At 46.4% G+C, this 27863-nt stretch overlaps 55 non-coding genes and 4 pseudogenes across 55 annotated transcripts; all 59 read left to right on the top strand.

Annotated features, from left to right (window-relative positions):
• Positions 1 to 220: 220 nt before the first annotated feature.
• On the top strand, positions 221 to 339 carry LOC148794133 (5S ribosomal RNA). The gene has a single exon (XR_016069593.1). It is a non-coding gene; the product is annotated as a 5S ribosomal RNA (ribosomal RNA).
• A 355-nt stretch (positions 340 to 694) lies between these two features.
• Positions 695 to 813, top strand: LOC148794132 (5S ribosomal RNA). Its single transcript, XR_016070257.1, has one exon. It is a non-coding gene; the product is annotated as a 5S ribosomal RNA (ribosomal RNA).
• A 354-nt stretch (positions 814 to 1167) lies between these two features.
• LOC148794131 (5S ribosomal RNA) lies at positions 1168 to 1286 on the top strand. Its single transcript, XR_016068842.1, has one exon. It is a non-coding gene; the product is annotated as a 5S ribosomal RNA (ribosomal RNA).
• A 355-nt stretch (positions 1287 to 1641) lies between these two features.
• On the top strand, positions 1642 to 1760 carry LOC148794130 (5S ribosomal RNA). Its single transcript, XR_016074731.1, has one exon. It is a non-coding gene; the product is annotated as a 5S ribosomal RNA (ribosomal RNA).
• Positions 1761 to 2115: 355 nt separating this feature from the next.
• LOC148794129 (5S ribosomal RNA) lies at positions 2116 to 2234 on the top strand. Its single transcript, XR_016071744.1, has one exon. It is a non-coding gene; the product is annotated as a 5S ribosomal RNA (ribosomal RNA).
• Positions 2235 to 2588: 354 nt separating this feature from the next.
• On the top strand, positions 2589 to 2707 carry LOC148794128 (5S ribosomal RNA). The gene has a single exon (XR_016070959.1). It is a non-coding gene; the product is annotated as a 5S ribosomal RNA (ribosomal RNA).
• A 354-nt stretch (positions 2708 to 3061) lies between these two features.
• Positions 3062 to 3180, top strand: LOC148794127 (5S ribosomal RNA). The gene has a single exon (XR_016069592.1). It is a non-coding gene; the product is annotated as a 5S ribosomal RNA (ribosomal RNA).
• A 355-nt stretch (positions 3181 to 3535) lies between these two features.
• Positions 3536 to 3654, top strand: LOC148794126 (5S ribosomal RNA). Its single transcript, XR_016070256.1, has one exon. It is a non-coding gene; the product is annotated as a 5S ribosomal RNA (ribosomal RNA).
• A 354-nt stretch (positions 3655 to 4008) lies between these two features.
• On the top strand, positions 4009 to 4127 carry LOC148794125 (5S ribosomal RNA). Its single transcript, XR_016068841.1, has one exon. It is a non-coding gene; the product is annotated as a 5S ribosomal RNA (ribosomal RNA).
• A 355-nt stretch (positions 4128 to 4482) lies between these two features.
• Positions 4483 to 4601, top strand: LOC148794124 (5S ribosomal RNA). The gene has a single exon (XR_016074730.1). It is a non-coding gene; the product is annotated as a 5S ribosomal RNA (ribosomal RNA).
• Positions 4602 to 4956: 355 nt separating this feature from the next.
• On the top strand, positions 4957 to 5075 carry LOC148794123 (5S ribosomal RNA). The gene has a single exon (XR_016071743.1). It is a non-coding gene; the product is annotated as a 5S ribosomal RNA (ribosomal RNA).
• Positions 5076 to 5429: 354 nt separating this feature from the next.
• LOC148794122 (5S ribosomal RNA) lies at positions 5430 to 5548 on the top strand. Its single transcript, XR_016068839.1, has one exon. It is a non-coding gene; the product is annotated as a 5S ribosomal RNA (ribosomal RNA).
• A 355-nt stretch (positions 5549 to 5903) lies between these two features.
• LOC148794121 (5S ribosomal RNA) lies at positions 5904 to 6022 on the top strand. The gene has a single exon (XR_016074729.1). It is a non-coding gene; the product is annotated as a 5S ribosomal RNA (ribosomal RNA).
• A 355-nt stretch (positions 6023 to 6377) lies between these two features.
• Positions 6378 to 6496, top strand: LOC148794120 (5S ribosomal RNA). The gene has a single exon (XR_016071742.1). It is a non-coding gene; the product is annotated as a 5S ribosomal RNA (ribosomal RNA).
• Positions 6497 to 6850: 354 nt separating this feature from the next.
• Positions 6851 to 6969, top strand: LOC148794119 (5S ribosomal RNA). The gene has a single exon (XR_016070958.1). It is a non-coding gene; the product is annotated as a 5S ribosomal RNA (ribosomal RNA).
• Positions 6970 to 7323: 354 nt separating this feature from the next.
• Positions 7324 to 7442, top strand: LOC148794118 (5S ribosomal RNA). Its single transcript, XR_016069591.1, has one exon. It is a non-coding gene; the product is annotated as a 5S ribosomal RNA (ribosomal RNA).
• Positions 7443 to 7797: 355 nt separating this feature from the next.
• LOC148794117 (5S ribosomal RNA) lies at positions 7798 to 7916 on the top strand. The gene has a single exon (XR_016070255.1). It is a non-coding gene; the product is annotated as a 5S ribosomal RNA (ribosomal RNA).
• A 354-nt stretch (positions 7917 to 8270) lies between these two features.
• Positions 8271 to 8389, top strand: LOC148794116 (5S ribosomal RNA). Its single transcript, XR_016068838.1, has one exon. It is a non-coding gene; the product is annotated as a 5S ribosomal RNA (ribosomal RNA).
• Positions 8390 to 8744: 355 nt separating this feature from the next.
• On the top strand, positions 8745 to 8863 carry LOC148794115 (5S ribosomal RNA). The gene has a single exon (XR_016074728.1). It is a non-coding gene; the product is annotated as a 5S ribosomal RNA (ribosomal RNA).
• A 355-nt stretch (positions 8864 to 9218) lies between these two features.
• Positions 9219 to 9337, top strand: LOC148794114 (5S ribosomal RNA). The gene has a single exon (XR_016071741.1). It is a non-coding gene; the product is annotated as a 5S ribosomal RNA (ribosomal RNA).
• A 354-nt stretch (positions 9338 to 9691) lies between these two features.
• LOC148794113 (5S ribosomal RNA) lies at positions 9692 to 9810 on the top strand. The gene has a single exon (XR_016070957.1). It is a non-coding gene; the product is annotated as a 5S ribosomal RNA (ribosomal RNA).
• A 354-nt stretch (positions 9811 to 10164) lies between these two features.
• On the top strand, positions 10165 to 10283 carry LOC148794112 (5S ribosomal RNA; annotated as a pseudogene).
• Positions 10284 to 10637: 354 nt separating this feature from the next.
• On the top strand, positions 10638 to 10756 carry LOC148794111 (5S ribosomal RNA). Its single transcript, XR_016075319.1, has one exon. It is a non-coding gene; the product is annotated as a 5S ribosomal RNA (ribosomal RNA).
• Positions 10757 to 11111: 355 nt separating this feature from the next.
• On the top strand, positions 11112 to 11230 carry LOC148794110 (5S ribosomal RNA). The gene has a single exon (XR_016074874.1). It is a non-coding gene; the product is annotated as a 5S ribosomal RNA (ribosomal RNA).
• Positions 11231 to 11584: 354 nt separating this feature from the next.
• On the top strand, positions 11585 to 11703 carry LOC148794109 (5S ribosomal RNA). The gene has a single exon (XR_016069590.1). It is a non-coding gene; the product is annotated as a 5S ribosomal RNA (ribosomal RNA).
• Positions 11704 to 12058: 355 nt separating this feature from the next.
• LOC148794108 (5S ribosomal RNA) lies at positions 12059 to 12177 on the top strand. Its single transcript, XR_016071740.1, has one exon. It is a non-coding gene; the product is annotated as a 5S ribosomal RNA (ribosomal RNA).
• Positions 12178 to 12531: 354 nt separating this feature from the next.
• LOC148794107 (5S ribosomal RNA) lies at positions 12532 to 12650 on the top strand. The gene has a single exon (XR_016069589.1). It is a non-coding gene; the product is annotated as a 5S ribosomal RNA (ribosomal RNA).
• A 355-nt stretch (positions 12651 to 13005) lies between these two features.
• On the top strand, positions 13006 to 13124 carry LOC148794106 (5S ribosomal RNA). Its single transcript, XR_016071739.1, has one exon. It is a non-coding gene; the product is annotated as a 5S ribosomal RNA (ribosomal RNA).
• A 354-nt stretch (positions 13125 to 13478) lies between these two features.
• On the top strand, positions 13479 to 13597 carry LOC148794105 (5S ribosomal RNA). Its single transcript, XR_016072177.1, has one exon. It is a non-coding gene; the product is annotated as a 5S ribosomal RNA (ribosomal RNA).
• A 354-nt stretch (positions 13598 to 13951) lies between these two features.
• LOC148794104 (5S ribosomal RNA) lies at positions 13952 to 14070 on the top strand. Its single transcript, XR_016068837.1, has one exon. It is a non-coding gene; the product is annotated as a 5S ribosomal RNA (ribosomal RNA).
• Positions 14071 to 14425: 355 nt separating this feature from the next.
• LOC148794103 (5S ribosomal RNA) lies at positions 14426 to 14544 on the top strand. The gene has a single exon (XR_016069070.1). It is a non-coding gene; the product is annotated as a 5S ribosomal RNA (ribosomal RNA).
• Positions 14545 to 14899: 355 nt separating this feature from the next.
• Positions 14900 to 15018, top strand: LOC148794102 (5S ribosomal RNA). Its single transcript, XR_016073152.1, has one exon. It is a non-coding gene; the product is annotated as a 5S ribosomal RNA (ribosomal RNA).
• A 354-nt stretch (positions 15019 to 15372) lies between these two features.
• On the top strand, positions 15373 to 15491 carry LOC148794101 (5S ribosomal RNA; annotated as a pseudogene).
• Positions 15492 to 15846: 355 nt separating this feature from the next.
• Positions 15847 to 15965, top strand: LOC148794100 (5S ribosomal RNA). The gene has a single exon (XR_016071738.1). It is a non-coding gene; the product is annotated as a 5S ribosomal RNA (ribosomal RNA).
• Positions 15966 to 16319: 354 nt separating this feature from the next.
• Positions 16320 to 16438, top strand: LOC148794099 (5S ribosomal RNA). Its single transcript, XR_016069587.1, has one exon. It is a non-coding gene; the product is annotated as a 5S ribosomal RNA (ribosomal RNA).
• A 355-nt stretch (positions 16439 to 16793) lies between these two features.
• Positions 16794 to 16912, top strand: LOC148794098 (5S ribosomal RNA). The gene has a single exon (XR_016072176.1). It is a non-coding gene; the product is annotated as a 5S ribosomal RNA (ribosomal RNA).
• A 354-nt stretch (positions 16913 to 17266) lies between these two features.
• LOC148794097 (5S ribosomal RNA) lies at positions 17267 to 17385 on the top strand (annotated as a pseudogene).
• Positions 17386 to 17740: 355 nt separating this feature from the next.
• On the top strand, positions 17741 to 17859 carry LOC148794096 (5S ribosomal RNA). Its single transcript, XR_016070978.1, has one exon. It is a non-coding gene; the product is annotated as a 5S ribosomal RNA (ribosomal RNA).
• Positions 17860 to 18213: 354 nt separating this feature from the next.
• On the top strand, positions 18214 to 18332 carry LOC148794095 (5S ribosomal RNA). Its single transcript, XR_016069586.1, has one exon. It is a non-coding gene; the product is annotated as a 5S ribosomal RNA (ribosomal RNA).
• Positions 18333 to 18686: 354 nt separating this feature from the next.
• Positions 18687 to 18805, top strand: LOC148794094 (5S ribosomal RNA). Its single transcript, XR_016072175.1, has one exon. It is a non-coding gene; the product is annotated as a 5S ribosomal RNA (ribosomal RNA).
• Positions 18806 to 19159: 354 nt separating this feature from the next.
• Positions 19160 to 19278, top strand: LOC148794093 (5S ribosomal RNA). The gene has a single exon (XR_016070011.1). It is a non-coding gene; the product is annotated as a 5S ribosomal RNA (ribosomal RNA).
• Positions 19279 to 19633: 355 nt separating this feature from the next.
• LOC148794092 (5S ribosomal RNA) lies at positions 19634 to 19752 on the top strand. Its single transcript, XR_016074727.1, has one exon. It is a non-coding gene; the product is annotated as a 5S ribosomal RNA (ribosomal RNA).
• Positions 19753 to 20107: 355 nt separating this feature from the next.
• LOC148794091 (5S ribosomal RNA) lies at positions 20108 to 20226 on the top strand. Its single transcript, XR_016074726.1, has one exon. It is a non-coding gene; the product is annotated as a 5S ribosomal RNA (ribosomal RNA).
• A 355-nt stretch (positions 20227 to 20581) lies between these two features.
• Positions 20582 to 20700, top strand: LOC148794090 (5S ribosomal RNA). Its single transcript, XR_016073151.1, has one exon. It is a non-coding gene; the product is annotated as a 5S ribosomal RNA (ribosomal RNA).
• A 354-nt stretch (positions 20701 to 21054) lies between these two features.
• On the top strand, positions 21055 to 21173 carry LOC148794089 (5S ribosomal RNA). Its single transcript, XR_016069585.1, has one exon. It is a non-coding gene; the product is annotated as a 5S ribosomal RNA (ribosomal RNA).
• Positions 21174 to 21528: 355 nt separating this feature from the next.
• LOC148794088 (5S ribosomal RNA) lies at positions 21529 to 21647 on the top strand. Its single transcript, XR_016071737.1, has one exon. It is a non-coding gene; the product is annotated as a 5S ribosomal RNA (ribosomal RNA).
• A 354-nt stretch (positions 21648 to 22001) lies between these two features.
• On the top strand, positions 22002 to 22120 carry LOC148794087 (5S ribosomal RNA; annotated as a pseudogene).
• A 355-nt stretch (positions 22121 to 22475) lies between these two features.
• On the top strand, positions 22476 to 22594 carry LOC148794086 (5S ribosomal RNA). Its single transcript, XR_016072174.1, has one exon. It is a non-coding gene; the product is annotated as a 5S ribosomal RNA (ribosomal RNA).
• A 354-nt stretch (positions 22595 to 22948) lies between these two features.
• Positions 22949 to 23067, top strand: LOC148794085 (5S ribosomal RNA). The gene has a single exon (XR_016068835.1). It is a non-coding gene; the product is annotated as a 5S ribosomal RNA (ribosomal RNA).
• A 355-nt stretch (positions 23068 to 23422) lies between these two features.
• LOC148794084 (5S ribosomal RNA) lies at positions 23423 to 23541 on the top strand. Its single transcript, XR_016071579.1, has one exon. It is a non-coding gene; the product is annotated as a 5S ribosomal RNA (ribosomal RNA).
• A 354-nt stretch (positions 23542 to 23895) lies between these two features.
• LOC148794083 (5S ribosomal RNA) lies at positions 23896 to 24014 on the top strand. Its single transcript, XR_016069584.1, has one exon. It is a non-coding gene; the product is annotated as a 5S ribosomal RNA (ribosomal RNA).
• Positions 24015 to 24369: 355 nt separating this feature from the next.
• LOC148794082 (5S ribosomal RNA) lies at positions 24370 to 24488 on the top strand. Its single transcript, XR_016072173.1, has one exon. It is a non-coding gene; the product is annotated as a 5S ribosomal RNA (ribosomal RNA).
• Positions 24489 to 24842: 354 nt separating this feature from the next.
• On the top strand, positions 24843 to 24961 carry LOC148794081 (5S ribosomal RNA). The gene has a single exon (XR_016069897.1). It is a non-coding gene; the product is annotated as a 5S ribosomal RNA (ribosomal RNA).
• Positions 24962 to 25316: 355 nt separating this feature from the next.
• On the top strand, positions 25317 to 25435 carry LOC148794080 (5S ribosomal RNA). Its single transcript, XR_016069025.1, has one exon. It is a non-coding gene; the product is annotated as a 5S ribosomal RNA (ribosomal RNA).
• Positions 25436 to 25790: 355 nt separating this feature from the next.
• LOC148794079 (5S ribosomal RNA) lies at positions 25791 to 25909 on the top strand. Its single transcript, XR_016071736.1, has one exon. It is a non-coding gene; the product is annotated as a 5S ribosomal RNA (ribosomal RNA).
• Positions 25910 to 26263: 354 nt separating this feature from the next.
• Positions 26264 to 26382, top strand: LOC148794078 (5S ribosomal RNA). The gene has a single exon (XR_016069583.1). It is a non-coding gene; the product is annotated as a 5S ribosomal RNA (ribosomal RNA).
• A 355-nt stretch (positions 26383 to 26737) lies between these two features.
• Positions 26738 to 26856, top strand: LOC148794077 (5S ribosomal RNA). The gene has a single exon (XR_016071734.1). It is a non-coding gene; the product is annotated as a 5S ribosomal RNA (ribosomal RNA).
• A 354-nt stretch (positions 26857 to 27210) lies between these two features.
• Positions 27211 to 27329, top strand: LOC148794076 (5S ribosomal RNA). Its single transcript, XR_016069582.1, has one exon. It is a non-coding gene; the product is annotated as a 5S ribosomal RNA (ribosomal RNA).
• Positions 27330 to 27684: 355 nt separating this feature from the next.
• Positions 27685 to 27803, top strand: LOC148794075 (5S ribosomal RNA). Its single transcript, XR_016072172.1, has one exon. It is a non-coding gene; the product is annotated as a 5S ribosomal RNA (ribosomal RNA).
• Positions 27804 to 27863: the final 60 nt, after the last annotated feature.

Here is a 27863-nt window from a genome sequence, read left to right as displayed (position 1 = left end):
GAACCGGGCTTTCGGCATTCGTCATGCATTGTGGGCCCCGCGATAGTATTGCATCTATCCGGATGTGCGGCAGATCTGAAAAGCAAACACTCCGCTCACGTAGGAGCTTGTGCACGGTTACCAAGGGAGGAAGGCTGCATACACATTTTTTTCAAATCTAAAACAATTAATGGAGGGGAGCAAGATAGTGCATAAAGATCTAAGCGAGCATGAATTAAACGGGTGCGATCATACCAGCACCAATGCACCGGATCCCATCAGAACTCCAAAGTTAAGTGTGCTTGGGCGAGAGTAGTACTAGGATGGGTGACCTCCCTGGAAGTCCTCGTGTTGCACCCCAATTTTATTAATATTTTATTTCGATATCGTATTTGCAAATTCCATTTGTCGTTTCGGCGAGACAAACGCAAACAACGCGCCGGATACTCGGAACATTTGCGTCACGATCGTCATTACTGAATGGCAACGATGCAGGAACCAGGCATTCGGCATTCGTCGTGCATTGTGGGCCCCGCGATAGTATTGCATTTATCCGGTGGTGCGGCAGATCTGAAAAGCAAACAATCCGCTCACGTAGGAGATTGTGCACGGTTACCAAGGGAGGAAGGCTTCATACATAGTTTTTTCAAATCTAAAACAATTAATGGAGGGGAGCAAGATAATGCATAAAGATCTAAGCGAGCATGAATTAAACGGGTGTGATCATACCAGCACTAATGCTCCGGATCCCATCAGAACTCCGAAGTTAAGTGTGATTGGGCGAGCGTAGTACTAGAATGGGTGACCTCCTGGGAAATCCTCGTGTTGCACCCCAATTTTATTAATCTTTTATTTTGATTTGTATTTGCAAATTCCATTTGTTGTTTCTGGGAGACAACTGGAAACAATGCGTCGGATACTCGGACCATTTGCGGCACGATCGTCATTACTGAATGGCAACGATGCAAGATCCGGGCTTTCGGCATTCGTCATGCGTTGTGGGCCCCGCGATAGTATTGCATCTATCCGGAGGTGCGGCAGATCTGAAAAGCAAACACTCCGCTCACGTAGGAGCTTGTGCACGGTTACCAAGGGAGGAAGGCTGCATACACATTTTTTTCAAATCTAAAACAATTAATGGAGGGGAGCAAGATAGTGCATAAAGATCTAAGCGAGCATGAATTAAACGAGTGCGATCATACCAGCACTAATGCACCGGATCCCATCAGAACTCCGAAGGTAAGTGTGCTTGGGCGAGCGTAGTACTAGGATGGGTGACCTCCTGGGAAGTCCTCGTGTTGCACCCCAATTTTATTAATATTTTATTTCGATATCGTATTTGCAAATTCCATTTGTCGTTTCGGCGAGACAAACGCAAGCAACGCGCCGGATACTCGGACCATTTGCGGCACGATCGTCATTACTGAATGGGAACCGTGCAAAAACCGGGCTTTTGGCATTCGTCGTGCATTGTGGGCCCCGCGATAGTATTGCATCTATCCAGGGGTGCGGCAGATCTGAAAAGCAAACACTCCGCTCACGTAGGAGCTTGTGCACGGTTACCAAGGGAGGAAGGCTGCATACACAGTTTTTTCAAATCTAAAACAATTAATGGAGGGGAGCAAGATAGTGCATAAAGATATAAGCGAGCATGAATTAAACGGGTGCGATCATACCAGCACTAATGCACCGGATCCCATCAGGACTCCGAAGTTAAGTGTGCTTGGGCGAGAGTAGTACTAGAATGGGTGACCTCCTGGGAAGTCCTTGTGTTGCACCCCAATTTTATTAATATTTTATTTCGATATGGTATTTGCAAATTCCATTTGTCGTTTCGGCGATAGAAACTCAAACAACGCGCCGGATACTCGGACCATTTGCGGCACGATTGTCATTACTGAATGGGAACCGTGCAAAAACCGGGCTTTTGGCATTCGTCGTGCATTGTGGGCCCCGCGATAGTATTGCATCTATCCGGGGGTGCGGCAGATCTGAAAAACAAACACTCTGCTCACGTAGGAGCTTGTGCACGGTTACCAAGGGAGGAAGGCTGCATACACAGTTTTTTCAAATCTAAAACAATTAATGGAGGGGAGCAAGATCGTGCATAAAGATATAAGCGAGCATGAATTAAATGGGTGCGATCATACCAGCACTAATGCACCGGATCCCATCAGAACTCCGAAGTTAAGTGTGCTTGGGCGAGAGTAGTACTTGAATGGGTGACCTCCTGGGAAGTCCTCGTGTTGCACCCCAATTTTATTAATAATTTATTTTGATTTGTATTTGCAAATTCCATTTGTTGATTCTGGGAGACAACTGGAAACAATGCGTCGGATACTCGGACCATTTGCGGCACGATCGTCATTACAGAATGGCAACGATGCAAGAACCGGGCTTTCGGCATTCGTCATGCATTGTGGGCCCCGCGATAGTATTGCATCTATCCGGAGGTGCGGCAGATCTGAAAAGCAAACACTCCGCTCACGTAGGAGCTTGTGCACGGTTACCAAGGGAGGAAGGTTGCATACACATTTTTTTCAAATCTAAAACAATTAATGGAGGGGAGCAAGATAGTGCATGAAGATCTAAGCGAGCATGAATTAAACGGGTGCGATCATACCAGCACAATTGCACCGGATCCCATCAGAACTCCGAAGCTAAGTGTGCTTGGGCGAGAGTAGTACTAGAATGGGTGACCTCCTGGGAAGTCCTCGTGTTGCACCCCAATTTTATTAATATTTTATTTTGATTTGTATTTGCAAATTCCATTTGTTGTTTCTGGGAGACAACTGGAAACAATGCGTCGTATACTCGGACCATTTGCGGCACGATCGTCATTACTGAATGGCAACGATGCAAGAACCGGGCTTTCGGCATTCGTCATGCATTGTGGGCCCCGCGATAGTATTGCATATATCCGGAGGTGCAGCAGATCTGAAAAGCAAACACTCCGCTCACGTAGGAGCTTGTGCACGGTTACCAAGGGAGGAAGGCTGCATACACATTTTTTTCAAATCTAAAACAATTAATGGAGGGGAGCAAGATAGTGCATAAAGATCTAAGCGAGCATGAATTAAACGGGTGCGATCATACCAGCACCAATGCACCGGATCCCATCAGAACTCCAAAGTTAAGTGTGCTTGGGCGAGAGTAGTACTAGGATGGGTGACCTCCCTGGAAGTCCTCGTGTTGCACCCCAATTTTATTAATATTTTATTTCGATATCGTATTTGCAAATTCCATTTGTCGTTTCGGCGAGACAAACGCAAACAACGCGCCGGATACTCGGAACATTTGCGTCACGATCGTCATTACTGAATGGCAACGATGCAGGAACCAGGCATTCGGCATTCGTCGTGCATTGTGGGCCCCGCGATAGTATTGCATTTATCCGGTGGTGCGGCAGATCTGAAAAGCAAACAATCCGCTCACGTAGGAGATTGTGCACGGTTACCAAGGGAGGAAGGCTTCATACATAGTTTTTTCAAATCTAAAACAATTAATGGAGGGGAGCAAGATAATGCATAAAGATCTAAGCGAGCATGAATTAAACGGGTGTGATCATACCAGCACTAATGCTCCGGATCCCATCAGAACTCCGAAGTTAAGTGTGATTGGGCGAGCGTAGTACTAGAATGGGTGACCTCCTGGGAAATCCTCGTGTTGCACCCCAATTTTATTAATCTTTTATTTTGATTTGTATTTGCAAATTCCATTTGTTGTTTCTGGGAGACAACTGGAAACAATGCGTCGGATACTCGGACCATTTGCGGCACGATCGTCATTACTGAATGGCAACGATGCAAGATCCGGGCTTTCGGCATTCGTCATGCGTTGTGGGCCCCGCGATAGTATTGCATCTATCCGGAGGTGCGGCAGATCTGAAAAGCAAACACTCCGCTCACGTAGGAGCTTGTGCACGGTTACCAAGGGAGGAAGGCTGCATACACATTTTTTTCAAATCTAAAACAATTAATGGAGGGGAGCAAGATAGTGCATAAAGATCTAAGCGAGCATGAATTAAACGAGTGCGATCATACCAGCACTAATGCACCGGATCCCATCAGAACTCCGAAGGTAAGTGTGCTTGGGCGAGCGTAGTACTAGGATGGGTGACCTCCTGGGAAGTCCTCGTGTTGCACCCCAATTTTATTAATATTTTATTTCGATATCGTATTTGCAAATTCCATTTGTCGTTTCGGCGAGACAAACGCAAGCAACGCGCCGGATACTCGGACCATTTGCGGCACGATCGTCATTACTGAATGGGAACCGTGCAAAAACCGGGCTTTTGGCATTCGTCGTGCATTGTGGGCCCCGCGATAGTATTGCATCTATCCAGGGGTGCGGCAGATCTGAAAAGCAAACACTCCGCTCACGTAGGAGCTTGTGCACGGTTACCAAGGGAGGAAGGCTGCATACACAGTTTTTTCAAATCTAAAACAATTAATGGAGGGGAGCAAGATAGTGCATAAAGATATAAGCGAGCATGAATTAAACGGGTGCGATCATACCAGCACTAATGCACCGGATCCCATCAGGACTCCGAAGTTAAGTGTGCTTGGGCGAGAGTAGTACTAGAATGGGTGACCTCCTGGGAAGTCCTTGTGTTGCACCCCAATTTTATTAATATTTTATTTCGATATGGTATTTGCAAATTCCATTTGTCGTTTCGGCGATAGAAACTCAAACAACGCGCCGGATACTCGGACCATTTGCGGCACGATTGTCATTACTGAATGGGAACCGTGCAAAAACCGGGCTTTTGGCATTCGTCGTGCATTGTGGGCCCCGCGATAGTATTGCATCTATCCGGGGGTGCGGCAGATCTGAAAAACAAACACTCTGCTCACGTAGGAGCTTGTGCACGGTTACCAAGGGAGGAAGGCTGCATACACAGTTTTTTCAAATCTAAAACAATTAATGGAGGGGAGCAAGATCGTGCATAAAGATATAAGCGAGCATGAATTAAATGGGTGCGATCATACCAGCACTAATGCACCGGATCCCATCAGAACTCCGAAGTTAAGTGTGCTTGGGCGAGAGTAGTACTTGAATGGGTGACCTCCTGGGAAGTCCTCGTGTTGCACCCCAATTTTATTAATAATTTATTTTGATTTGTATTTGCAAATTCCATTTGTTGATTCTGGGAGACAACTGGAAACAATGCGTCGGATACTCGGACCATTTGCGGCACGATCGTCATTACAGAATGGCAACGATGCAAGAACCGGGCTTTCGGCATTCGTCATGCATTGTGGGCCCCGCGATAGTATTGCATCTATCCGGAGGTGCGGCAGATCTGAAAAGCAAACACTCCGCTCACGTAGGAGCTTGTGCACGGTTACCAAGGGAGGAAGGCTGCATACACATTTTTTTCAAATCTAAAACAATTAATGGAGGGGAGCAAGATAGTGCATAAAGATCTAAGCGAGCATGAATTAAACGAGTGCGATCATACCAGCACTAATGCACCGGATCCCATCAGAACTCCGAAGGTAAGTGTGCTTGGGCGAGCGTAGTACTAGGATGGGTGACCTCCTGGGAAGTCCTCGTGTTGCACCCCAATTTTATTAATATTTTATTTCGATATCGTATTTGCAAATTCCATTTGTCGTTTCGGCGAGACAAACGCAAGCAACGCGCCGGATACTCGGACCATTTGCGGCACGATCGTCATTACTGAATGGGAACCGTGCAAAAACCGGGCTTTTGGCATTCGTCGTGCATTGTGGGCCCCGCGATAGTATTGCATCTATCCAGGGGTGCGGCAGATCTGAAAAGCAAACACTCCGCTCACGTAGGAGCTTGTGCACGGTTACCAAGGGAGGAAGGCTGCATACACAGTTTTTTCAAATCTAAAACAATTAATGGAGGGGAGCAAGATAGTGCATAAAGATATAAGCGAGCATGAATTAAACGGGTGCGATCATACCAGCACTAATGCACCGGATCCCATCAGGACTCCGAAGTTAAGTGTGCTTGGGCGAGAGTAGTACTAGAATGGGTGACCTCCTGGGAAGTCCTTGTGTTGCACCCCAATTTTATTAATATTTTATTTCGATATGGTATTTGCAAATTCCATTTGTCGTTTCGGCGATAGAAACTCAAACAACGCGCCGGATACTCGGACCATTTGCGGCACGATTGTCATTACTGAATGGGAACCGTGCAAAAACCGGGCTTTTGGCATTCGTCGTGCATTGTGGGCCCCGCGATAGTATTGCATCTATCCGGGGGTGCGGCAGATCTGAAAAACAAACACTCTGCTCACGTAGGAGCTTGTGCACGGTTACCAAGGGAGGAAGGCTGCATACACAGTTTTTTCAAATCTAAAACAATTAATGGAGGGGAGCAAGATCGTGCATAAAGATATAAGCGAGCATGAATTAAACGGGTGCGATCATACCAGCACTAATGCACCGGATCCCATCAGAACTCCGAAGTTAAGTGTGCTTGGGCGAGAGTAGTACTTGAATGGGTGACCTCCTGGGAAGTCCTCGTGTTGCACCCCAATTTTATTAATAATTTATTTTGATTTGTATTTGCAAATTCCATTTGTTGATTCTGGGAGACAACTGGAAACAATGCGTCGGATACTCGGACCATTTGCGGCACGATCGTCATTACAGAATGGCAACGATGCAAGAACCGGGCTTTCGGCATTCGTCATGCATTGTGGGCCCCGCGATAGTATTGCATCTATCCGGAGGTGCGGCAGATCTGAAAAGCAAACACTCCGCTCACGTAGGAGCTTGTGCACGGTTACCAAGGGAGGAAGGTTGCATACACATTTTTTTCAAATCTAAAACAATTAATGGAGGGGAGCAAGATAGTGCATGAAGATCTAAGCGAGCATGAATTAAACGGGTGCGATCATACCAGCACAATTGCACCGGATCCCATCAGAACTCCGAAGCTAAGTGTGCTTGGGCGAGAGTAGTACTAGAATGGGTGACCTCCTGGGAAGTCCTCGTGTTGCACCCCAATTTTATTAATATTTTATTTTGATTTGTATTTGCAAATTCCATTTGTTGTTTCTGGGAGACAACTGGAAACAATGCGTCGTATACTCGGACCATTTGCGGCACGATCGTCATTACTGAATGGCAACGATGCAAGAACCGGGCTTTCGGCATTCGTCATGCATTGTGGGCCCCGCGATAGTATTGCATATATCCGGAGGTGCAGCAGATCTGAAAAGCAAACACTCCGCTCACGTAGGAGCTTGTGCACGGTTACCAAGGGAGGAAGGCTGCATACACATTTTTTTCAAATCTAAAACAATTAATGGAGGGGAGCAAGATAGTGCATAAAGATCTAAGCGAGCATGAATTAAACGGGTGCGATCATACCAGCACCAATGCACCGGATCCCATCAGAACTCCAAAGTTAAGTGTGCTTGGGCGAGAGTAGTACTAGGATGGGTGACCTCCCTGGAAGTCCTCGTGTTGCACCCCAATTTTATTAATATTTTATTTCGATATCGTATTTGCAAATTCCATTTGTCGTTTCGGCGAGACAAACGCAAACAACGCGCCGGATACTCGGAACATTTGCGTCACGATCGTCATTACTGAATGGCAACGATGCAGGAACCAGGCATTCGGCATTCGTCGTGCATTGTGGGCCCCGCGATAGTATTGCATTTATCCGGTGGTGCGGCAGATCTGAAAAGCAAACAATCCGCTCACGTAGGAGATTGTGCACGGTTACCAAGGGAGGAAGGCTTCATACATAGTTTTTTCAAATCTAAAACAATTAATGGAGGGGAGCAAGATAATGCATAAAGATCTAAGCGAGCATGAATTAAACGGGTGTGATCATACCAGCACTAATGCTCCGGATCCCATCAGAACTCCGAAGTTAAGTGTGATTGGGCGAGCGTAGTACTAGAATGGGTGACCTCCTGGGAAATCCTCGTGTTGCACCCCAATTTTATTAATCTTTTATTTTGATTTGTATTTGCAAATTCCATTTGTTGTTTCTGGGAGACAACTGGAAACAATGCGTCGGATACTCGGACCATTTGCGGCACGATCGTCATTACTGAATGGCAACGATGCAAGATCCGGGCTTTCGGCATTCGTCATGCGTTGTGGGCCCCGCGATAGTATTGCATCTATCCGGAGGTGCGGCAGATCTGAAAAGCAAACACTCCGCTCACGTAGGAGCTTGTGCACGGTTACCAAGGGAGGAAGGCTGCATACACATTTTTTTCAAATCTAAAACAATTAATGGAGGGGAGCAAGATAGTGCATAAAGATCTAAGCGAGCATGAATTAAACGAGTGCGATCATACCAGCACTAATGCACCGGATCCCATCAGAACTCCGAAGGTAAGTGTGCTTGGGCGAGCGTAGTACTAGGATGGGTGACCTCCTGGGAAGTCCTCGTGTTGCACCCCAATTTTATTAATATTTTATTTCGATATCGTATTTGCAAATTCCATTTGTCGTTTCGGCGAGACAAACGCAAGCAACGCGCCGGATACTCGGACCATTTGCGGCACGATCGTCATTACTGAATGGGAACCGTGCAAAAACCGGGCTTTTGGCATTCGTCGTGCATTGTGGGCCCCGCGATAGTATTGCATCTATCCAGGGGTGCGGCAGATCTGAAAAGCAAACACTCCGCTCACGTAGGAGCTTGTGCACGGTTACCAAGGGAGGAAGGCTGCATACACAGTTTTTTCAAATCTAAAACAATTAATGGAGGGGAGCAAGATAGTGCATAAAGATATAAGCGAGCATGAATTAAACGGGTGCGATCATACCAGCACTAATGCACCGGATCCCATCAGGACTCCGAAGTTAAGTGTGCTTGGGCGAGAGTAGTACTAGAATGGGTGACCTCCTGGGAAGTCCTTGTGTTGCACCCCAATTTTATTAATATTTTATTTCGATATGGTATTTGCAAATTCCATTTGTCGTTTCGGCGATAGAAACTCAAACAACGCGCCGGATACTCGGACCATTTGCGGCACGATTGTCATTACTGAATGGGAACCGTGCAAAAACCGGGCTTTTGGCATTCGTCGTGCATTGTGGGCCCCGCGATAGTATTGCATCTATCCGGGGGTGCGGCAGATCTGAAAAACAAACACTCTGCTCACGTAGGAGCTTGTGCACGGTTACCAAGGGAGGAAGGCTGCATACACAGTTTTTTCAAATCTAAAACAATTAATGGAGGGGAGCAAGATCGTGCATAAAGATATAAGCGAGCATGAATTAAATGGGTGCGATCATACCAGCACTAATGCACCGGATCCCATCAGAACTCCGAAGTTAAGTGTGCTTGGGCGAGAGTAGTACTTGAATGGGTGACCTCCTGGGAAGTCCTCGTGTTGCACCCCAATTTTATTAATAATTTATTTTGATTTGTATTTGCAAATTCCATTTGTTGATTCTGGGAGACAACTGGAAACAATGCGTCGGATACTCGGACCATTTGCGGCACGATCGTCATTACAGAATGGCAACGATGCAAGAACCGGGCTTTCGGCATTCGTCATGCATTGTGGGCCCCGCGATAGTATTGCATCTATCCGGAGGTGCGGCAGATCTGAAAAGCAAACACTCCGCTCACGTAGGAGCTTGTGCACGGTTACCAAGGGAGGAAGGTTGCATACACATTTTTTTCAAATCTAAAACAATTAATGGAGGGGAGCAAGATAGTGCATGAAGATCTAAGCGAGCATGAATTAAACGGGTGCGATCATACCAGCACAATTGCACCGGATCCCATCAGAACTCCGAAGCTAAGTGTGCTTGGGCGAGAGTAGTACTAGAATGGGTGACCTCCTGGGAAGTCCTCGTGTTGCACCCCAATTTTATTAATATTTTATTTTGATTTGTATTTGCAAATTCCATTTGTTGTTTCTGGGAGACAACTGGAAACAATGCGTCGTATACTCGGACCATTTGCGGCACGATCGTCATTACTGAATGGCAACGATGCAAGAACCGGACTTTCGGCATTCGTCATGCATTGTGGGCCCCGCGATAGTATTGCATATATCCGGAGGTGCAGCAGATCTGAAAAGCAAACACTCCGCTCACGTAGGAGCTTGTGCACGGTTACCAAGGGAGGAAGGCTGCATACACATTTTTTTCAAATCTAAAACAATTAATGGAGGGGAGCAAGATAGTGCATAAAGATCTAAGCGAGCATGAATTAAACGGGTGCGATCATTCCAGCACCAATGCACCAGATCCCATCAGAACTCCAAAGTTAAGTGTGCTTGGGCGAGAGTAGTACTAGGATGGGTGACCTCCCTGGAAGTCCTCGTGTTGCACCCCAATTTTATTATTATTTTATTTCGATATCGTATTTGCAAATTCCATTTGTCGTTTCGGCGAGACAAACGCAAGCAACGCGCCGGATACTCGGACCATTTGCGGCACGATCGTCATTACTGAATGGGAACCGTGCAAAAACCGGGCTTTTGGCATTCGTCATGCATTGTGGGCCCCGCGATAGTATTGCATCTATCCAGGGGTGCGGCAGATCTGAAAAGCAAACACTCCGCTCACGTAGGAGCTTGTGCACGGTTACCAAGGGAGGAAGGCTGCATACACAGTTTTTTAAATCTAAAACAATTAATGGAGGGGAGCAAGATAGTGCATAAAGATATAAGCGAGCATGAATTAAACGGGTGCGATCATACCAGCACTAATGCACCGGATCCCATCAGGACTCCGAAGTTAAGTGTGCTGGGGCGAGAGTAGTACTAGAATGGGTGACCTCCTGGGAAGTCCTTGTGTTGCACCCCAATTTTATTAATATTTTATTTCGATATCGTATTTGCAAATTCCATTTGTCGTTTCGGCGATACAAACTCAAACAACGCGCCGGATACTCGGACCATTTGCGGCACGATTGTCATTACTGAATGGGAACCGTGCAAAAACCGGGCTTTTGGCATTCGTCGTGCATTGTGGGCCCCGCGATAGTATTGCATCTATCCGGGTGTGCGGCAGATCTGAAAAACAAACACTCTGCTCACGTAGGAGCTTGTGCACGGTTACCAAGGGAGGAAGGCTGCATACACAGTTTTTTCAAATCTAAAACAATTAATGGTGGGGAGCAAGATAGTGCATAAAGATATAAGCGAGCATGAATTAAACGGGTGCGATCATAGCAGCACTAATGCACCGGATCCCATCAGAACTCCGAAGTTAAGTGTGCTTGGGCGAGAGTAGTACTTGAATGGGTGACCTCCTGGGAAGTCCTCGTGTTGCACCCCAATTTTATTAATAATTTATTTTGATTTGTATTTGCAAATTCCATTTGTTGTTTCTGGGAGACAACTGGAAACAATGCGTCGGATACTCGGACCATTTGCGGCACGATCGTCATTACTGAATGGCAACGATGCAAGAACCGGGCTTTCGACATTCGTCATGCATTGTGGGCCCCGCGATAGTATTGCATCTATCCGGAGGTGCGGCAGATCTGAAAAGCAAACACTCCGCTCACGTAGGAGCTTGTGCAGGGTTACCAAGGGAGGAAGGTTGCATACACATTTTTTTCAAATCTAAAACAATTAATGGAGGGGAGCAAGATAGTGCATAAAGATCTAAGCGAGCATGAATTAAACGGGTGCGATCATACCAGCACCAATGCACCGGATCCCATCAGAACTCCAAAGTTAAGTGTGCTTGGGCGAGAGTAGTACTAGGATGGGTGACCTCCCTGGAAGTCCTCGTGTTGCACCCCAATTTTATTAATATTTTATTTCGATATCGTATTTGCAAATTCCATTTGTCGTTTCGGCGAGACAAACGCAAACAACGCGCCGGATACTCGGACCATTTGCGGCACGATTGTCATTACTGAATGGGAACCGTGCAAAAACCGGGCTTTTGGCATTCGTCGTGCATTGTGGGCCCCGCGATAGTATTGCATCTATCCGGGGGTGCGGCAGATCTGAAAAACAAACACTCTGCTCACGTAGGAGCTTGTGCACGGTTACCAAGGGAGGAAGGCTGCATTCACAGTTTTTTCAAATCTAAAACAATTAATGGTGGGGAGCAAGATAGTGCATAAAGATATAAGCGAGCATGAATTAAACGGGTGCGATCATACCAGCACTAATGCACCGGATCCCATCAGAACTCCGAAGTTAAGTGTGCTTGGGCGAGAGTAGTACTTGAATGGGTGACCTCCTGGGAAGTCCTCGTGTTGCACCCCAATTTTATTAATAATTTATTTTGATTTGTATTTGCAAATTCCATTTGTTGTTTCTGGGAGACAACTGGAAACAATGCGTCGGATACTCGGACCATTTGCGGCACGATCGTCATTACTGAATGGCAACGATGCAAGAACCGGGCTTTCGGCATTCGTCATGCATTGTGGGCCCCGCGATAGTATTGCATCTATCCGGAGGTGCGGCAGATCTGAAAAGCAAACACTCCGCTCACGTAGGAGCTTGTGCACGGTTACCAAGGGAGGAAGGTTGCATACACATTTTTTTCAAATCTAAAACAATTAATGGAGGGGAGCAAGATAGTGCATAAAGATCTAAGCGAGCATGAATTAAACGGGTGCGATCATACCAGCACCAATGCACCGGATCCCATCAGAACTCCAAAGTTAAGTGTGCTTGGGCGAGAGTAGTACTAGGATGGGTGACCTCCCTGGAAGTCCTCGTGTTGCACCCCAATTTTATTAATATTTTATTTCGATATCGTATTTGCAAATTCCATTTGTCGTTTCGGCGAGACAAACGCAAACAACGCGCCGGATACTCGGACCATTTGCGGCACGATTGTCATTACTGAATGGGAACCGTGCAAAAACCGGGCTTTTGGTATTCGTCGTGCATTGTGGGCCCCGCGATAGTATTGCATCTATCCGGGGGTGCGGCAGATCTGAAAAACAAACACTCTGCTCACGTAGGAGCTTGTGCACGGTTACCAAGGGAGGAAGGCTGCATACACAGTTTTTTCAAATCTAAAACAATTAATGGTGGGGAGCAAGATAGTGCATAAAGATATAAGCGAGCATGAATTAAACGGGTGCGATCATACCAGCACTAATGCACCGGATCCCATCAGAACTCCGAAGTTAAGTGTGCTTGGGCGAGAGTAGTACTTGAATGGGTGACCTCCTGGGAAGTCCTCGTGTTGCACCCCAATTTTATTAATAATTTCTTTTGATTTGTATTTGCAAATTCCATTTGTTGTTTCTGGGAGACAACTGGAAACAATGCGTCGGATACTCGGACCATTTGCGGCACGATCGTCATTACTGAATGGCAACGATGCAAGAACCGGGCTTTCGGCATTCGTCATGCATTGTGGGCCCCGCGATAGTATTGCATCTATCCGGAGGTGCGGCAGATCTGAAAAGCAAACACTCCGCTCACGTAGGAGCTTGTGCACGGTTACCAAGGGAGGAAGGCTTCATACATAGTTTTTTCAAATCTAAAACAATTAATGGAGGGGAGCAAGATAGTGCATAAAGATCTGAGCGAGCATGAATTAAACGGGTGTGATCATACCAGCACTAATGCACCGGATCCCATCAGAACTCCGAAGTTAAGTGTGCTTGGGCGAGAGTAGTACTAGAATGGGTGACCTCCTGGGAAATCCTCGTGTTGCACCCCAATTTTATAAATATTTTATTTTGATTTGTATTTGCAAATTCCATTTGTTGTTTCTGGGAGACAACTGGAAACAATGCGTCGGATACTCGGACCATTTGCGGCACGATCGTCATTACTGAATGGCAAGGATGCAAGAACCGGGCTTTCGGCATTCGTCATGCATTGTGGGCCCCGCGATAGTGTTGCATCTATCCGGAGGTGCGGCAGATCTGAAAAGCAAACACTCCGCTCACGTAGGAGCTTGTGCACGGTTACCAAGGGAGGAAGGCTGCATACACATTTTTTTCAAATCTAAAGCAATTAATGGAGGGGAGCAAGATAGTGCATAAAGATCTAAACGAGCATGAATTAAATGAGTGCGATCATACCAGCACTAATGCACCGGATCCCATCAGAACTCCGAAGGTAAGTGTGCTTGGGCGAGCGTAGTACTAGGATGGGTGACCTCCTGGGAAGTCCTCGTGTTGCACCCCAATTTTATTAATATTTTATTTCGATATCGTATTTGCAAATTCCATTTGTCGTTTCGGCGAGACAAACGCAAGCAACGCGCCGGATACTCGGACCATTTGCGGCACGATCGTCATTACTGAATGGGAACCGTGCAAAAACCAGGCTTTTGGCATTCGTCGTGCATTGTGGGCCCCGCGATAGTATTGCATCTATCCAGGGGAGCGGCAGATCTGAAAAGCAAACACTCCGCTCACGTAGGAGCTTGTGCACGGTTACCAAGGGAGGAAGGCTGCATACACAGTTTTTTCAAATCTAAAACAATTAATGGAGGGGAGCAAGATAGTGCATAAAGATATAAGCGAGCATGAATTAAACGGGTGCGATCATTCCAGCACTAATGCACCGGATCCCATCAGGACTCCGAAGTTAAGTGTGCTTGGGCGAGAGTAGTACTAGAATGGGTGACCTCCTGGGAAGTCCTTGTGTTGCACCCCAATTTTATTAATATTTTATTTCGATATCGTATTTGCAAATTCCATTTGTCGTTTCGGCGATACAAACTCAAACAACGCGCCGGATACTCGGACCATTTGCGGCACGATTGTCATTACTGAATGGAAACCGTGTAAAAACCGGGCTTTTGGCATTCGTCGTGCATTGTGGGCCCCGCGATAGTATTGCATCTATCCGGGGGTGCGGCAGATCTGAAAAACAAACACTCTGCTCACGTAGGAGCTTGTGCACGGTTACCAAGGGAGGAAGGCTGCATACACAGTTTTTTCAAATCTAAAACAATTAATGGTGGGGAGCAAGATAGTGCATAAAGATATAAGCGAGCATGAATTAAACGGGTGCGATCATACTAGCACTAATGCACCGGATCCCATCAGAACTCCGAAGTTAAGTGTGCTTGGGCGAGAGTAGTACTTGAATGGGTGACCTCCTGGGAAGTCCTCGTGTTGCACCCCAATTTTATTAATAATTTATTTTGATTTGTATTTGCAAATTCCATTTGTTGTTTCTGGGAGACAACTGGAAACAATGCGTCGGATACTCGGACCATTTGCGGCACGATCGTCATTACTGAATGGCAACGATGCAAGAACCGGGCTTTCGGCATTCGTCATGCATTGTGGGCCCCGCGATAGTATTGCATCTATCCGGAGGTGCGGCAGATCTGGAAAGCAAACACTCCGCTCACGTAGGAGCTTGTGCACGGTTACCAAGGGAGGAAGGTTGCATACACATTTTTTTCAAATCTAAAACAATTAATGGAGGGGAGCAAGATAGTGCATAAAGATCTAAGCGAGCATGAATTAAACGGGTGCGATCATACCAGCACCAATGCACCGGATCCCATCAGAACTCCAAAGTTAAGTGTCCTTGGGCGAGAGTAGTACTAGGATGGGTGACCTCCCTGGAAGTCCTCGTGTTGCACCCCAATTTTATTAATATTTTATTTCGATATCGTATTTGCAAATTCCATTTGTCGTTTCGGCGAGACAAACGCAAACAACGCGCCGGATACTCGGACCATTTGCGGCACGATTGTCATTACTGAATGGGAACCGTGCAAAAACCGGGCTTTTGGTATTCGTCGTGCATTGTGGGCCCCGCGATAGTATTGCATCTATCCGGGGGTGCGGCAGATCTGAAAAACAAACACTCTGCTCACGTAGGAGCTTGTGCACGGTTACCAAGGGAGGAAGGCTGCATACACAGTTTTTTCAAATCTAAAACAATTAATGGTGGGGAGCAAGATAGTGCATAAAGATATAAGCGAGCATGAATTAAACGGGTGCGATCATACCAGCACTAATGCACCGGATCCCATCAGAACTCCGAAGTTAAGTGTGCTTGGGCGAGAGTAGTACTTGAATGGGTGACCTCCTGGGAAGTCCTCGTGTTGCACCCCAATTTTATTAATAATTTATTTTGATTTGTATTTGCAAATTCCATTTGTTGTTTCTGGGAGACAACTGGAAACAATGCGTCGGATACTCGGACCATTTGCGGCACGATCGTCATTACTGAATGGCAACGATGCAAGAACCGGGCTTTCGGCATTCGTCATGCATTGTGGGCCCCGCGATAGTATTGCATCTATCCGGAGGTGCGGCAGATCTGAAAAGCAAACACTCCGCTCACGTAGGAGCTTGTGCACGGTTACCAAGGGAGGAAGGTTGCATACACATTTTTTTCAAATCTAAAACAATTAATGGAGGGGAGCAAGATAGTGCATAAAGATCTAAGCGAGCATGAATTAAACGGGTGCGATCATACCAGCACCAATGCACCGGATCCCATCAGAACTCCAAAGTTAAGTGTGCTTGGGCGAGAGTAGTACTAGGATGGGTGACCTCCCTGGAAGTCCTCGTGTTGCACCCCAATTTTATTAATATTTTATTTCGATATCGTATTTGCAAATTCCATTTGTCGTTTCGGCGAGACAAACGCAAACAACGCGCCGGATACTCGGAACATTTGCGTCACGATCGTCATTACTGAATGGCAACGATGCAGGAACCAGGCTTTCGGCATTCGTCGTGCATTGTGGGCCCCGCGATAGTATTGCATTTATCCGGTGGTGCTGCAGGTCTGAAAAGCAAACAATCCGCTCACGTAGGAGATTGTGCACGGTTACCAAGGGAGGAAGGCTGCATACACAGTTTTTTCAAATCTAAAACAATTAATGGAGGGGAGCAAGATAGTGCATAAAGATCTAAGCGAGCATGAATTAAACGGGTGTGATCATACCAGCACTAATGCACCGGATCCCATCAGAACTCCGAAGTTAAGTGTGCTTGGGCGAGAGTAGTACTAGAATGGGTGACCTCCTGGGAAATCCTCGTGTTGCACCCCAATTTTATTAATATTTTATTTTGATTTGTATTTGCAAATTCCATTTGTTGTTTGTGGGAGACAACTGGAAACAATGCGTCGGATACTCGGACCATTTGCGGCACGATCGTCATTACTGAATGGCAACGATGCAAGAACCGGGCTTTCGGCATTCGTCATGCATTGTGGGCCCCGCGATAGTATTGCATCTATCCGGAGGTGCGGCAGATCTGAAAAGCAAACACTCCGCTCACGTAGGAGCTTGTGCACGGTTACCAAGGGAGGAAGGCTGCATACACATTTTTTTCAAATCTAAAACAATTAATGGAGGGGAGCAAGATAGTGCAAAAAGATCTAAACGAGCATGAATTAAATGAGTGCGATCATACCAGCACTAATGCACCGGATCCCATCAGAACTCCGAAGGTAAGTGTGCTTGGGCGAGCGTAGTACTAGGATGGGTGACCTCCCTGGAAGTCCTCGTGTTGCACCCCAATTTTATTAATATTTTATTTCGATATCGTATTTGCAAATTCCATTTGTCGTTTCGGCGAGACAAACGCAAGCAACGCGCCGGATACTCGGACCATTTGTGGCACGATCGTCATTACTGAATGGGAACCGTGCAAAAACCGGGCATTTGGCATTCGTCGTGCATTGTGGGCCCCGCGATAGTATTGCATCTATCCAGGGGTGCGGCAGATCTGAAAAGCAAACACTCTGCTCACGTAGGAGCTTGTGCACGGTTACCAAGGGAGGAAGGCTGCATACACAGTTTTTTCAAGTCTAAAACAATTAATGGAGGGGAGCAAGATAGTGCATAAAGATCTAAGCCAGCATGAATTAAACGGGTGCGATCATACCAGCACTAATGCACCGGATCCCATCAGAACTCCGAAGTTAAGCGTGCTTGGGCGAGAGTAGTACTAGGATGGGTGACCTCCTGGGAAGTCCTTGTGTTGCACCCCAATTTTATTAATATTTTATTTTGATTTGTATTTGCAAATTCCATTTGTTGTTTCTGGGTGACAACTGGAAACAATGCGTCGAATACTCGGACCATTTGCGGCACGATCGTCATTACTGAATGGCAACGATGCAAGAACCGGGCTTTCGGCATTCGTCATGCATTGTGGGCCCTGCGATAGTATTGCATCTATCCGGATGTGCGGCAGATCTGAAAAGCAAACACTCCGCTCACGTAGGAGCTTGTGCACGGTTACCAAGGGAGGAAGGCTGCATACACATTTTTTTCAAATCTAAAACAATTAATGGAGGGGAGCAAGATAGTGCATAAAGATCTAAGCGAGCATGAATTAAACGGGTGCGATCATACCAGCACCAATGCACCGGATCCCATCAGAACTCCAAAGTTAAGTGTGCTTGGGCGAGAGTAGTACTAGGATGGGTGACCTCCCTGGAAGTCCTCGTGTTGCACCCCAATTTTATTAATATTTATTTCGATATCGTATTTGCAAATTCCATTTGTCGTTTCGGCGAGACAAACGCAAACAACGCGCCGGATACTCGGAACATTTGCGTCACGATCGTCATTACTGAAAGGCAACGATGCAGGAACCAGGCATTCGGCATTCGTCGTGCATTGTGGGCCCCGCGATAGTATTGCATTTATCCGGTGGTGCGGCAGATCTGAAAAGCAAACAATCCGCTCACGTAGGAGATTGTGCACGGTTACCAAGGGAGGAAGGCTTCATACATAGTTTTTTCAAATCTAAAACAATTAATGGAGGGGAGCAAGATAGTGCATAAAGATCTGAGCGAGCATGAATTAAACGGGTGTGATCATACCAGCACTAATGCACCGGATCCCATCAGAACTCCGAAGTTAAGTGTGCTTGGGCGAGAGTAGTACTAGAATGGGTGACCTCCTGGGAAATCCTCGTGTTGCACCCCAATTTTATTAATATTTTATTTTGATTACTATTTGCAAATTCCATTTGTTGTTTCTGGGAGACAACTGGAAACAATGCGTCGGATACTCGGACCATTTGCGGCACGATCGTCATTACTGAATGGCAACGATGCAAGATCCGGGCTTTCGGCATTCGTCATGCATTGTGGGCCCCGCGATAGTATTGCATCTATCCGGAGGTGCGGCAGATCTGAAAAGCAAACACTCCGCTCACGTAGGAGCTTGTGCACGGTTACCAAGGGAGGAAGGCTGCATACACATTTTTTTCAAATCTAAAACAATTAATGGAGGGGAGCAAGATAGTGCATAAAGATCTAAGCGAGCATGAATTAAACGAGTGCGATCATACCAGCACTAATGCACCGGATCCCATCAGAACTCCGAAGGTAAGTGTGCTTGGGCGAGCGTAGTACTAGGATGGGTGACCTGCTGGGAAGTCCTCGTGTTGCACCCCAATTTTATTAATATTTTATTTCGATATCGTATTTGCAAATTCCATTTGTCGTTTCGGCGAGACAAACGCAAGCAACGCGCCGGATACTCGGACCATTTGCGGCACGATCGTCATTACTGAATGGGAACCGTGCAAAAACCGGGCTTTGGGCATTCGTCGTGCATTGTGGGCCCCGCGATAGTATTGCATCTATCCAGGGGTGCGGCAAATCTGAAAAGCAAACACTCCGCTCACGTAGGAGCTTGTGCACGGTTACCAAGGGAGGAAGGCTGCATACACAGTTTTTTCAAATCTAAAACAATTAATGGAGGGGAGCAAGATAGTGCATAAAGATATAAGCGAGCATGAATTAAACGGGTGCGATCATACCAGCACTAATGCACCGGATCCCATCAGGACTCCGAAGTTAAGTGTGCTTGGGCGAGAGTAGTACTAGAATGGGTGACCTCCTGGGAAGTCCTTGTGTTGCACCCCAATTTTATTAATATTTTATTTCGATATCGTATTTGCAAATTCCATTTGTCGTTTCGGCGATACAAACTCAAACAACGCGCCGGATACTCGGACCATTTGCGGCACGATTGTCATTACTGAATGGGAACCGTGCAAAAACCGGGCTTTTGGCATTCGTCGTGCATTGTGGGCCCCGCGATAGTATTGCATCTATCCGGGGGTGCGACAGATCTGAAAAACAAACACTCTGCTCTCGTAGGAGCTTGTGCACGGTTACCAAGGGAGGAAGGCTGCATACACAGTTTTTTCAAATCTAAAACAATTAATGGAGGGGAGCAAGATAGTGCATAAAGATATAAGCGAGCATGAATTAAACGGGTGCGATCATACCAGCACTAATGCACCGGATCCCATCAGGACTCCGAAGTTAAGTGTGCTTGGGCGAGAGTAGTACTAGAATGGGTGACCTCCTGGGAAGTCCTTGTGTTGCACCCCAATTTTATTAATATTTTATTTCGATATCGTATTTGCAAATTCCATTTGTCGTTTCGGCGATACAAACTCAAACAACGCGCCGGATACTCGGACCATTTGCGGCACGATTGTCATTACTGAATGGGAACCGTGCAAAAACCGGGCTTTTGGCATTCGTCGTGCATTGTGGGCCCCGCGATAGTATTGCATCTATCCGGGGGTGCGGCAGATCTGAAAAACAAACACTCTGCTCACGTAGGAGCTTGTGCACGGTTACCAAGGGAGGAAGGCTGCATACACAGTTTTTTCAAATCTAAAACAATTAATGGTGGGGAGCAAGATAGTGCATAAAGATATAAGCGAGCATGAATTAAACGGGTGCGATCATACTAGCACTAATGCACCGGATCCCATCAGAACTCCGAAGTTAAGTGTGCTTGGGCGAGAGTAGTACTTGAATGGGTGACCTCCTGGGAAGTCCTCGTGTTGCACCCCAATTTTATTAATAATTTATTTTGATTTGTATTTGCAAATTCCATTTGTTGTTTCTGGGAGACAACTGGAAACAATGCGTCGGATACTCGGACCATTTGCGGCACGATCGTCATTACTGAATGGCAACGATGCAAGAACCGGGCTTTCGGCATTCGTCATGCATTGTGGGCCCCGCGATAGTATTGCATCTATCCGGAGGTGCGGCAGATCTGGAAAGCAAACACTCCGCTCACGTAGGAGCTTGTGCACGGTTACCAAGGGAGGAAGGTTGCATACACATTTTTTTCAAATCTAAAACAATTAATGGAGGGGAGCAAGATAGTGCATAAAGATCTAAGCGAGCATGAATTAAACGGGTGCGATCATACCAGCACCAATGCACCGGATCCCATCAGAACTCCAAAGTTAAGTGTGCTTGGGCGAGAGTAGTACTAGGATGGGTGACCTCCCTGGAAGTCCTCGTGTTGCACCCCAATTTTATTAATATTTTATTTCGATATCGTATTTGCAAATTCCATTTGTCGTTTCGGCGAGACAAACGCAAACAACGCGCCGGATACTCGGACCATTTGCGGCACGATTGTCATTACTGAATGGGAACCGTGCAAAAACCGGGCTTTTGGTATTCGTCGTGCATTGTGGGCCCCGCGATAGTATTGCATCTATCCGGGGGTGCGGCAGATCTGAAAAACAAACACTCTGCTCACGTAGGAGCTTGTGCACGGTTACCAAGGGAGGAAGGCTGCATACACAGTTTTTTCAAATCTAAAACAATTAATGGTGGGGAGCAAGATAGTGCATAAAGATATAAGCGAGCATGAATTAAACGGGTGCGATCATACCAGCACTAATGCACCGGATCCCATCAGAACTCCGAAGTTAAGTGTGCTTGGGCGAGAGTAGTACTTGAATGGGTGACCTCCTGGGAAGTCCTCGTGTTGCACCCCAATTTTATTAATAATTTATTTTGATTTGTATTTGCAAATTCCATTTGTTGTTTCTGGGAGACAACTGGAAACAATGCGTCGGATACTCGGACCATTTGCGGCACGATCGTCATTACTGAATGGCAACGATGCAAGAACCGGGCTTTCGGCATTCGTCATGCATTGTGGGCCCCGCGATAGTATTGCATCTATCCGGAGGTGCGGCAGATCTGAAAAGCAAACACTCCGCTCACGTAGGAGCTTGTGCACGGTTACCAAGGGAGGAAGGTTGCATACACATTTTTTTCAAATCTAAAACAATTAATGGAGGGGAGCAAGATAGTGCATAAAGATCTAAGCGAGCATGAATTAAACGGGTGCGATCATACCAGCACCAATGCATCGGATCCCATCATAACTCCAAAGTTAAGTGTGCTTGGGCGAGAGTAGTACTAGGATGGGTGACCTCCCTGGAAGTCCTCGTGTTGCACCCCAATTTTATTAATATTTTATTTCGATATCGTATTTGCAAATTCCATTTGTCGTTTCGGCGAGACAAACGCAAACAACGCGCCGGATACTCGGAACATTTGCGTCACGATCGTCATTACTGAATGGCAACGATGCAGGAACCAGGCTTTCGGCATTCGTCGTGCATTGTGGGCCCCGCGATAGTATTGCATTTATCCGGTGGTGCTGCAGGTCTGAAAAGCAAACAATCCGCTCACGTAGGAGATTGTGCACGGTTACCAAGGGAGGAAGGCTGCAAACACAGTTTTTTCAAATCTAAAACAATTAATGGAGGGGAGCAAGATAGTGCATAAAGATCTAAGCGAGCATGAATTAAACGGGTGTGATCATACCAGCACTAATGCACCGGATCCCATCAGAACTCCGAAGTTAAGTGTGCTTGGGCGAGAGTAGTACTAGAATGGGTGACCTCCTGGGAAATCCTCGTGTTGCACCCCAATTTTATTAATATTTTATTTTGATTTGTATTTGCAAATTCCATTTGTTGTTTGTGGGAGACAACTGGAAACAATGCGTCGGATACTCGGACCATTTGCGGCACGATCGTCATTACTGAATGGCAACGATGCAAGAACCGGGCTTTCGGCATTCGTCATGCATTGTGGGCCCCGCGATAGTATTGCATCTATCCGGAGGTGCGGCAGATCTGAAAAGCAAACACTCCGCTCACGTAGGAGCTTGTGCACGGTTACCAAGGGAGGAAGGCTGCATACACATTTTTTTCAAATCTAAAACAATTAATGGAGGGGAGCAAGATAGTGCAAAAAGATCTAAACGAGCATGAATTAAATGAGTGCGATCATACCAGCACTAATGCACCGGATCCCATCAGAACTCCGAAGGTAAGTGTGCTTGGGCGAGCGTAGTACTAGGATGGGTGACCTCCTGGGAAGTCCTCGTGTTGCACCCCAATTTTATTAATATTTTATTTCGATATCGTATTTGCAAATTCCATTTGTCGTTTCGGCGAGACAAACGCAAACAACGCGCCGGATACTCGGACCATTTGTGGCACGATCGTCATTACTGAATGGGAACCGTGCAAAAACCGGGCTTTTGGCATTCGTCGTGCATTGTGGGCCCCGCGATAGTATTGCATCTATCCAGGGGTGCGGCAGATCTGAAAAGCAAACACTCTGCTCACGTAGGAGCTTGTGCACGGTTACCAAGGGAGGAAGGCTGCATACATAGTTTTTTCAAGTCTAAAACAATTAATGGAGGGGAGCAAGATAGTGCATAAAGATCTAAGCCAGCATGAATTAAACGGGTGCGATCATACCAGCATTAATGCACCGGATCCCATCAGAACTCCGAAGTTAAGCGTGCTTGGGCGAGAGTAGTACTAGGATGGGTGACCTCCTGGGAAGTCCTTGTGTTGCACCCCAATTTTATTAATATTTTATTTTGATTTGTATTTGCAAATTCCATTTGTTGTTTCTGGGAGACAACTGGAAACAATGCGTCGAATACTCGGACCATTTGCGGCACGATCGTCATTACTGAATGGCAACGATGCAAGAACCGGGCTTTCGGCATTCGTCATGCATTGTGGGCCCTGCGATAGTATTGCATCTATCCGGTTGTGCGGCAGATCTGAAAAGCAAACACTCCGCTCACGTAGGAGCTTGTGCACGGTTACCAAGGGAGGAAGGCTGCATACACATTTTTTTCAAATCTAAAACAATTAATGGAGGGGAGCAAGATAGTGCATAAAGATCTAAGCGAGCATGAATTAAACGGGTGCGATCATACCAGCACCAATGCACCGGATCCCATCAGAACTCCAAAGTTAAGTGTGCTTGGGCGAGAGTAGTACTAGGATGGGTGACCTCCCTGGAAGTCCTCGTGTTGCACCCCAATTTTATTAATATTTTATTTCGATATCGTATTTGCAAATTCCATTTGTCGTTTCGGCGAGACAAACGCAAACAACGCGCCGGATACTCGGAACATTTGCGTCACGATCGTCATTACTGAAAGGCAACGATGCAGGAACCAGGCATTCGGCATTCGTCGTGCATTGTGGGCCCCGCGATAGTATTGCATTTATCCGGTGGTGCGGCAGATCTGAAAAGCAAACAATCCGCTCACGTAGGAGATTGTGCACGGTTACCAAGGGAGGAAGGCTTCATACATAGTTTTTTCAAATCTAAAACAATTAATGGAGGGGAGCAAGATAGTGCATAAAGATCTGAGCGAGCATGAATTAAACGGGTGTGATCATACCAGCACTAATGCACCGGATCCCATCAGAACTCCGAAGTTAAGTGTGCTTGGGCGAGAGTAGTACTAGAATGGGTGACCTCCTGGGAAATCCTCGTGTTGCACCCCAATTTTATTAATATTTTATTTTGATTACTATTTGCAAATTCCATTTGTTGTTTCTGGGAGACAACTGGAAACAATGCGTCGGATACTCGGACCATTTGCGGCACGATCGTCATTACTGAATGGCAACGATGCAAGATCCGGGCTTTCGGCATTCGTCATGCATTGTGGGCCCCGCGATAGTATTGCATCTATCCGGAGGTGCGGCAGATCTGAAAAGCAAACACTCCGCTCACGTAGGAGCTTGTGCACGGTTACCAAGGGAGGAAGGCTGCATACACATTTTTTTCAAATCTAAAACAATTAATGGAGGGGAGCAAGATAGTGCATAAAGATCTAAGCGAGCATGAATTAAACGAGTGCGATCATACCAGCACTAATGCACCGGATCCCATCAGAACTCCGAAGGTAAGTGTGCTTGGGCGAGCGTAGTACTAGGATGGGTGACCTACTGGGAAGTCCTCGTGTTGCACCCCAATTTTATTAATATTTTATTTCGATATCGTATTTGCAAATTCCATTTGTCGTTTCGGCGAGACAAACGCAAGCAACGCGCCGGATACTCGGACCATTTGCGGCACGATCGTCATTACTGAATGGGAACCGTGCAAAAACCGGGCTTTTGGCATTCGTCGTGCATTGTGGGCCCCGCGATAGTATTGCATCTATCCGGGGGTGCGGCAGATCTGAAAAACAAACACTCTGCTCTCGTAGGAGCTTGTGCACGGTTACCAAGGGAGGAAGGCTGCATACACAGTTTTTTCAAATCTAAAACAATTAATGGAGGGGAGCAAGATAGTGCATAAAGATATAAGCGAGCATGAATTAAACGGGTGCGATCATACCAGCACTAATGCACCGGATCCCATCAGGACTCCGAAGTTAAGTGTGCTTGGGCGAGAGTAGTATTAGAATGGGTGACCTCCTGGGAAGTCCTTGTGTTGCACCCCAATTTTATTAATATTTTATTTCGATATCGTATTTGCAAATTCCATTTGTCGTTTCGGCGATACAAACTCAAACAACGCGCCGGATACTCGGACCATTTGCGGCACGATTGTCATTACTGAATGGGAACCGTGCAAAAACCGGGCTTTTGGCATTCGTCGTGCATTATGGGCCCCGCGATAGTATTGCATCTATCCGGGGGTGCGGCAGATCTGAAAAACAAACTCTCTGCTCACGTAGGAGCTTGTGCACGGTTACCAAGGGAGGAAGGCTGCATACACAGTTTTTTCAAATCTAAAACAATTAATGGTGGGGAGCAAGATAGTGCATAAAGATATAAGCGAGCATGAATTAAACGGGTGCGATCATACCAGCACTAATGCACCGGATCCCATCAGAACTCCGAAGTTAAGTGTGCTTGGGCGAGAGTAGTACTTGAATGGGTGACCTCCTGGGAAGTCCTCGTGTTGCACCCCAATTTTATTAATAATTTATTTTGATTTGTATTTGCAAATTCCATTTGTTGTTTCTGGGAGACAACTGGAAACAATGCGTCGGATACTCGGACCATTTGCGGCACGATCGTCATTACTGAATGGCAACGATGCAAGAACCGGGCTTTCGGCATTCGTCATGCATTGTGGGCCCCGTGATAGTATTGCATCTATCCGGAGGTGCGGCAGATCTGGAAAGCAAACACTCCGCTCACGTAGGAGCTTGTGCACGGTTACCAAGGGAGGAAGGTTGCATACACATTTTTTTCAAATCTAAAACAAATAATGGAGGGGAGCAAGATAGTGCATAAAGATCTAAGCGAGCATGAATTAAACGGGTGCGATCATACCAGCACCAATGCACCGGATCCCATCAGAACTCCAAAGTTAAGTGTGCTTGGGCGAGAGTAGTACTAGGATGGGTGACCTCCCTGGAAGTCCTCGTGTTGCACCCCAATTTTATTAATATTTTATTTCGATATCGTATTTGCAAATTCCATTTGTCGTTTCGGCGAGACAAACGCAAACAACGCGCCGGATACTCGGACCATTTGCGGCACAATTGTCATTACTGAATGGGAACCGTGCAAAAACCGGGCTTTTGGCATTCGTCGTGCATTGTGGGCCTCGCGATAGTATTGCATCTATCCGGGGGTGCGGCAGATCTGAAAAACAAACACTCTGCTCACGTAGGAGCTTGTGCACGGTTACCAAGGGAGGAAGGCTGCATACACAGTTTTTTCAAATCTAAAACAATTAATGGTGGGGAGCAAGATAGTGCATAAAGATATAAGCGAGCATGAATTAAACGGGTGCGATCATACCAGCACTAATGCACCGGATCCCATCAGAACTCCGAAGTTAAGTGTGCTTGGGCGAGAGTAGTACTTGAATGGGTGACCTCCTGGGAAGTCCTCGTGTTGCACCCCAATTTTATTAATAATTTATTTTGATTTGTATTTGCAAATTCCATTTGTTGTTTCTGGGAGACAACTGGAAACAATGCGTCGGATACTCGGACCATTTGCGGCACGATCGTCATTTCTGAATGGCAACGATGCAAGAACCGGGCTTTCGGCATTCGTCATGCATTGTGGGCCCCGCGATAGTATTGCATCTATCCGGAGGTGCGGCACATCTGAAAAGCAAACACTCCGCTCACGTAGGAGCTTGTGCACGGTTACCAAGGGAGGAAGGTTGCATACACATTTTTTTCAAATCTAAAACCATTAATGGAGGGGAGCAAGATAGTGCATAAAGATCTAAGCGAGCATGAATTAAACGGGTGCGATCATACCAGCACCAATGCACCGGATCCCATCAGAACTCCAAAGTTAAGTGTGCTTGGGCGAGAGTAGTACTAGGATGGGTGACCTCCCTGGAAGTCCTCGTGTTGCACCCCAATTTTATTAATATTTTATTTCGATATCGTATTTGCAAATTCCATTTGTCGTTTCGGCGAGACAAACGCAAACAACGCGCCGGATACTCGGAACATTTGCGTCACGATCGTCATTACTGAATGGCAACGATGCAGGAACCAGGCTTTCGGCATTCGTCGTGCATTGTGGGCCCCGCGATAGTATTGCATTTATCCGGTGGTGCGGCAGGTCTGAAAAGCAAACAATCCGCTCACGTAGGAGATTGTGCACGGTTACCAAGGGAGGAAGGCTGCATACACAGTTTTTTCAAATCTAAAACAATTAATGGAGGGGAGCAAGATAGTGCATAAAGATCTAAGCGAGCATGAATTAAACGGGTGTGATCATACCAGCACTAATGCACCGGATCCCATCAGAACTCCGAAGTTAAGTGTGCTTGGGCGAGAGTAGTACTAGAATGGGTGACCTCCTGGGAAATCCTCGTGTTGCACCCCAATTTTATTAATATTTTATTTTGATTTGTATTTGCAAATTCCATTTGTTGTTTCTGGGAG

Source organism: Nelumbo nucifera, chromosome 4 (assembly GCF_055504915.1).
Source record: "Nelumbo nucifera cultivar China Antique chromosome 4, China Antique-T2T, whole genome shotgun sequence".
Lineage (NCBI taxonomy): Eukaryota > Viridiplantae > Streptophyta > Magnoliopsida > Proteales > Nelumbonaceae > Nelumbo > Nelumbo nucifera.
This window is presented reverse-complemented; position numbering and strand designations above follow the sequence as displayed.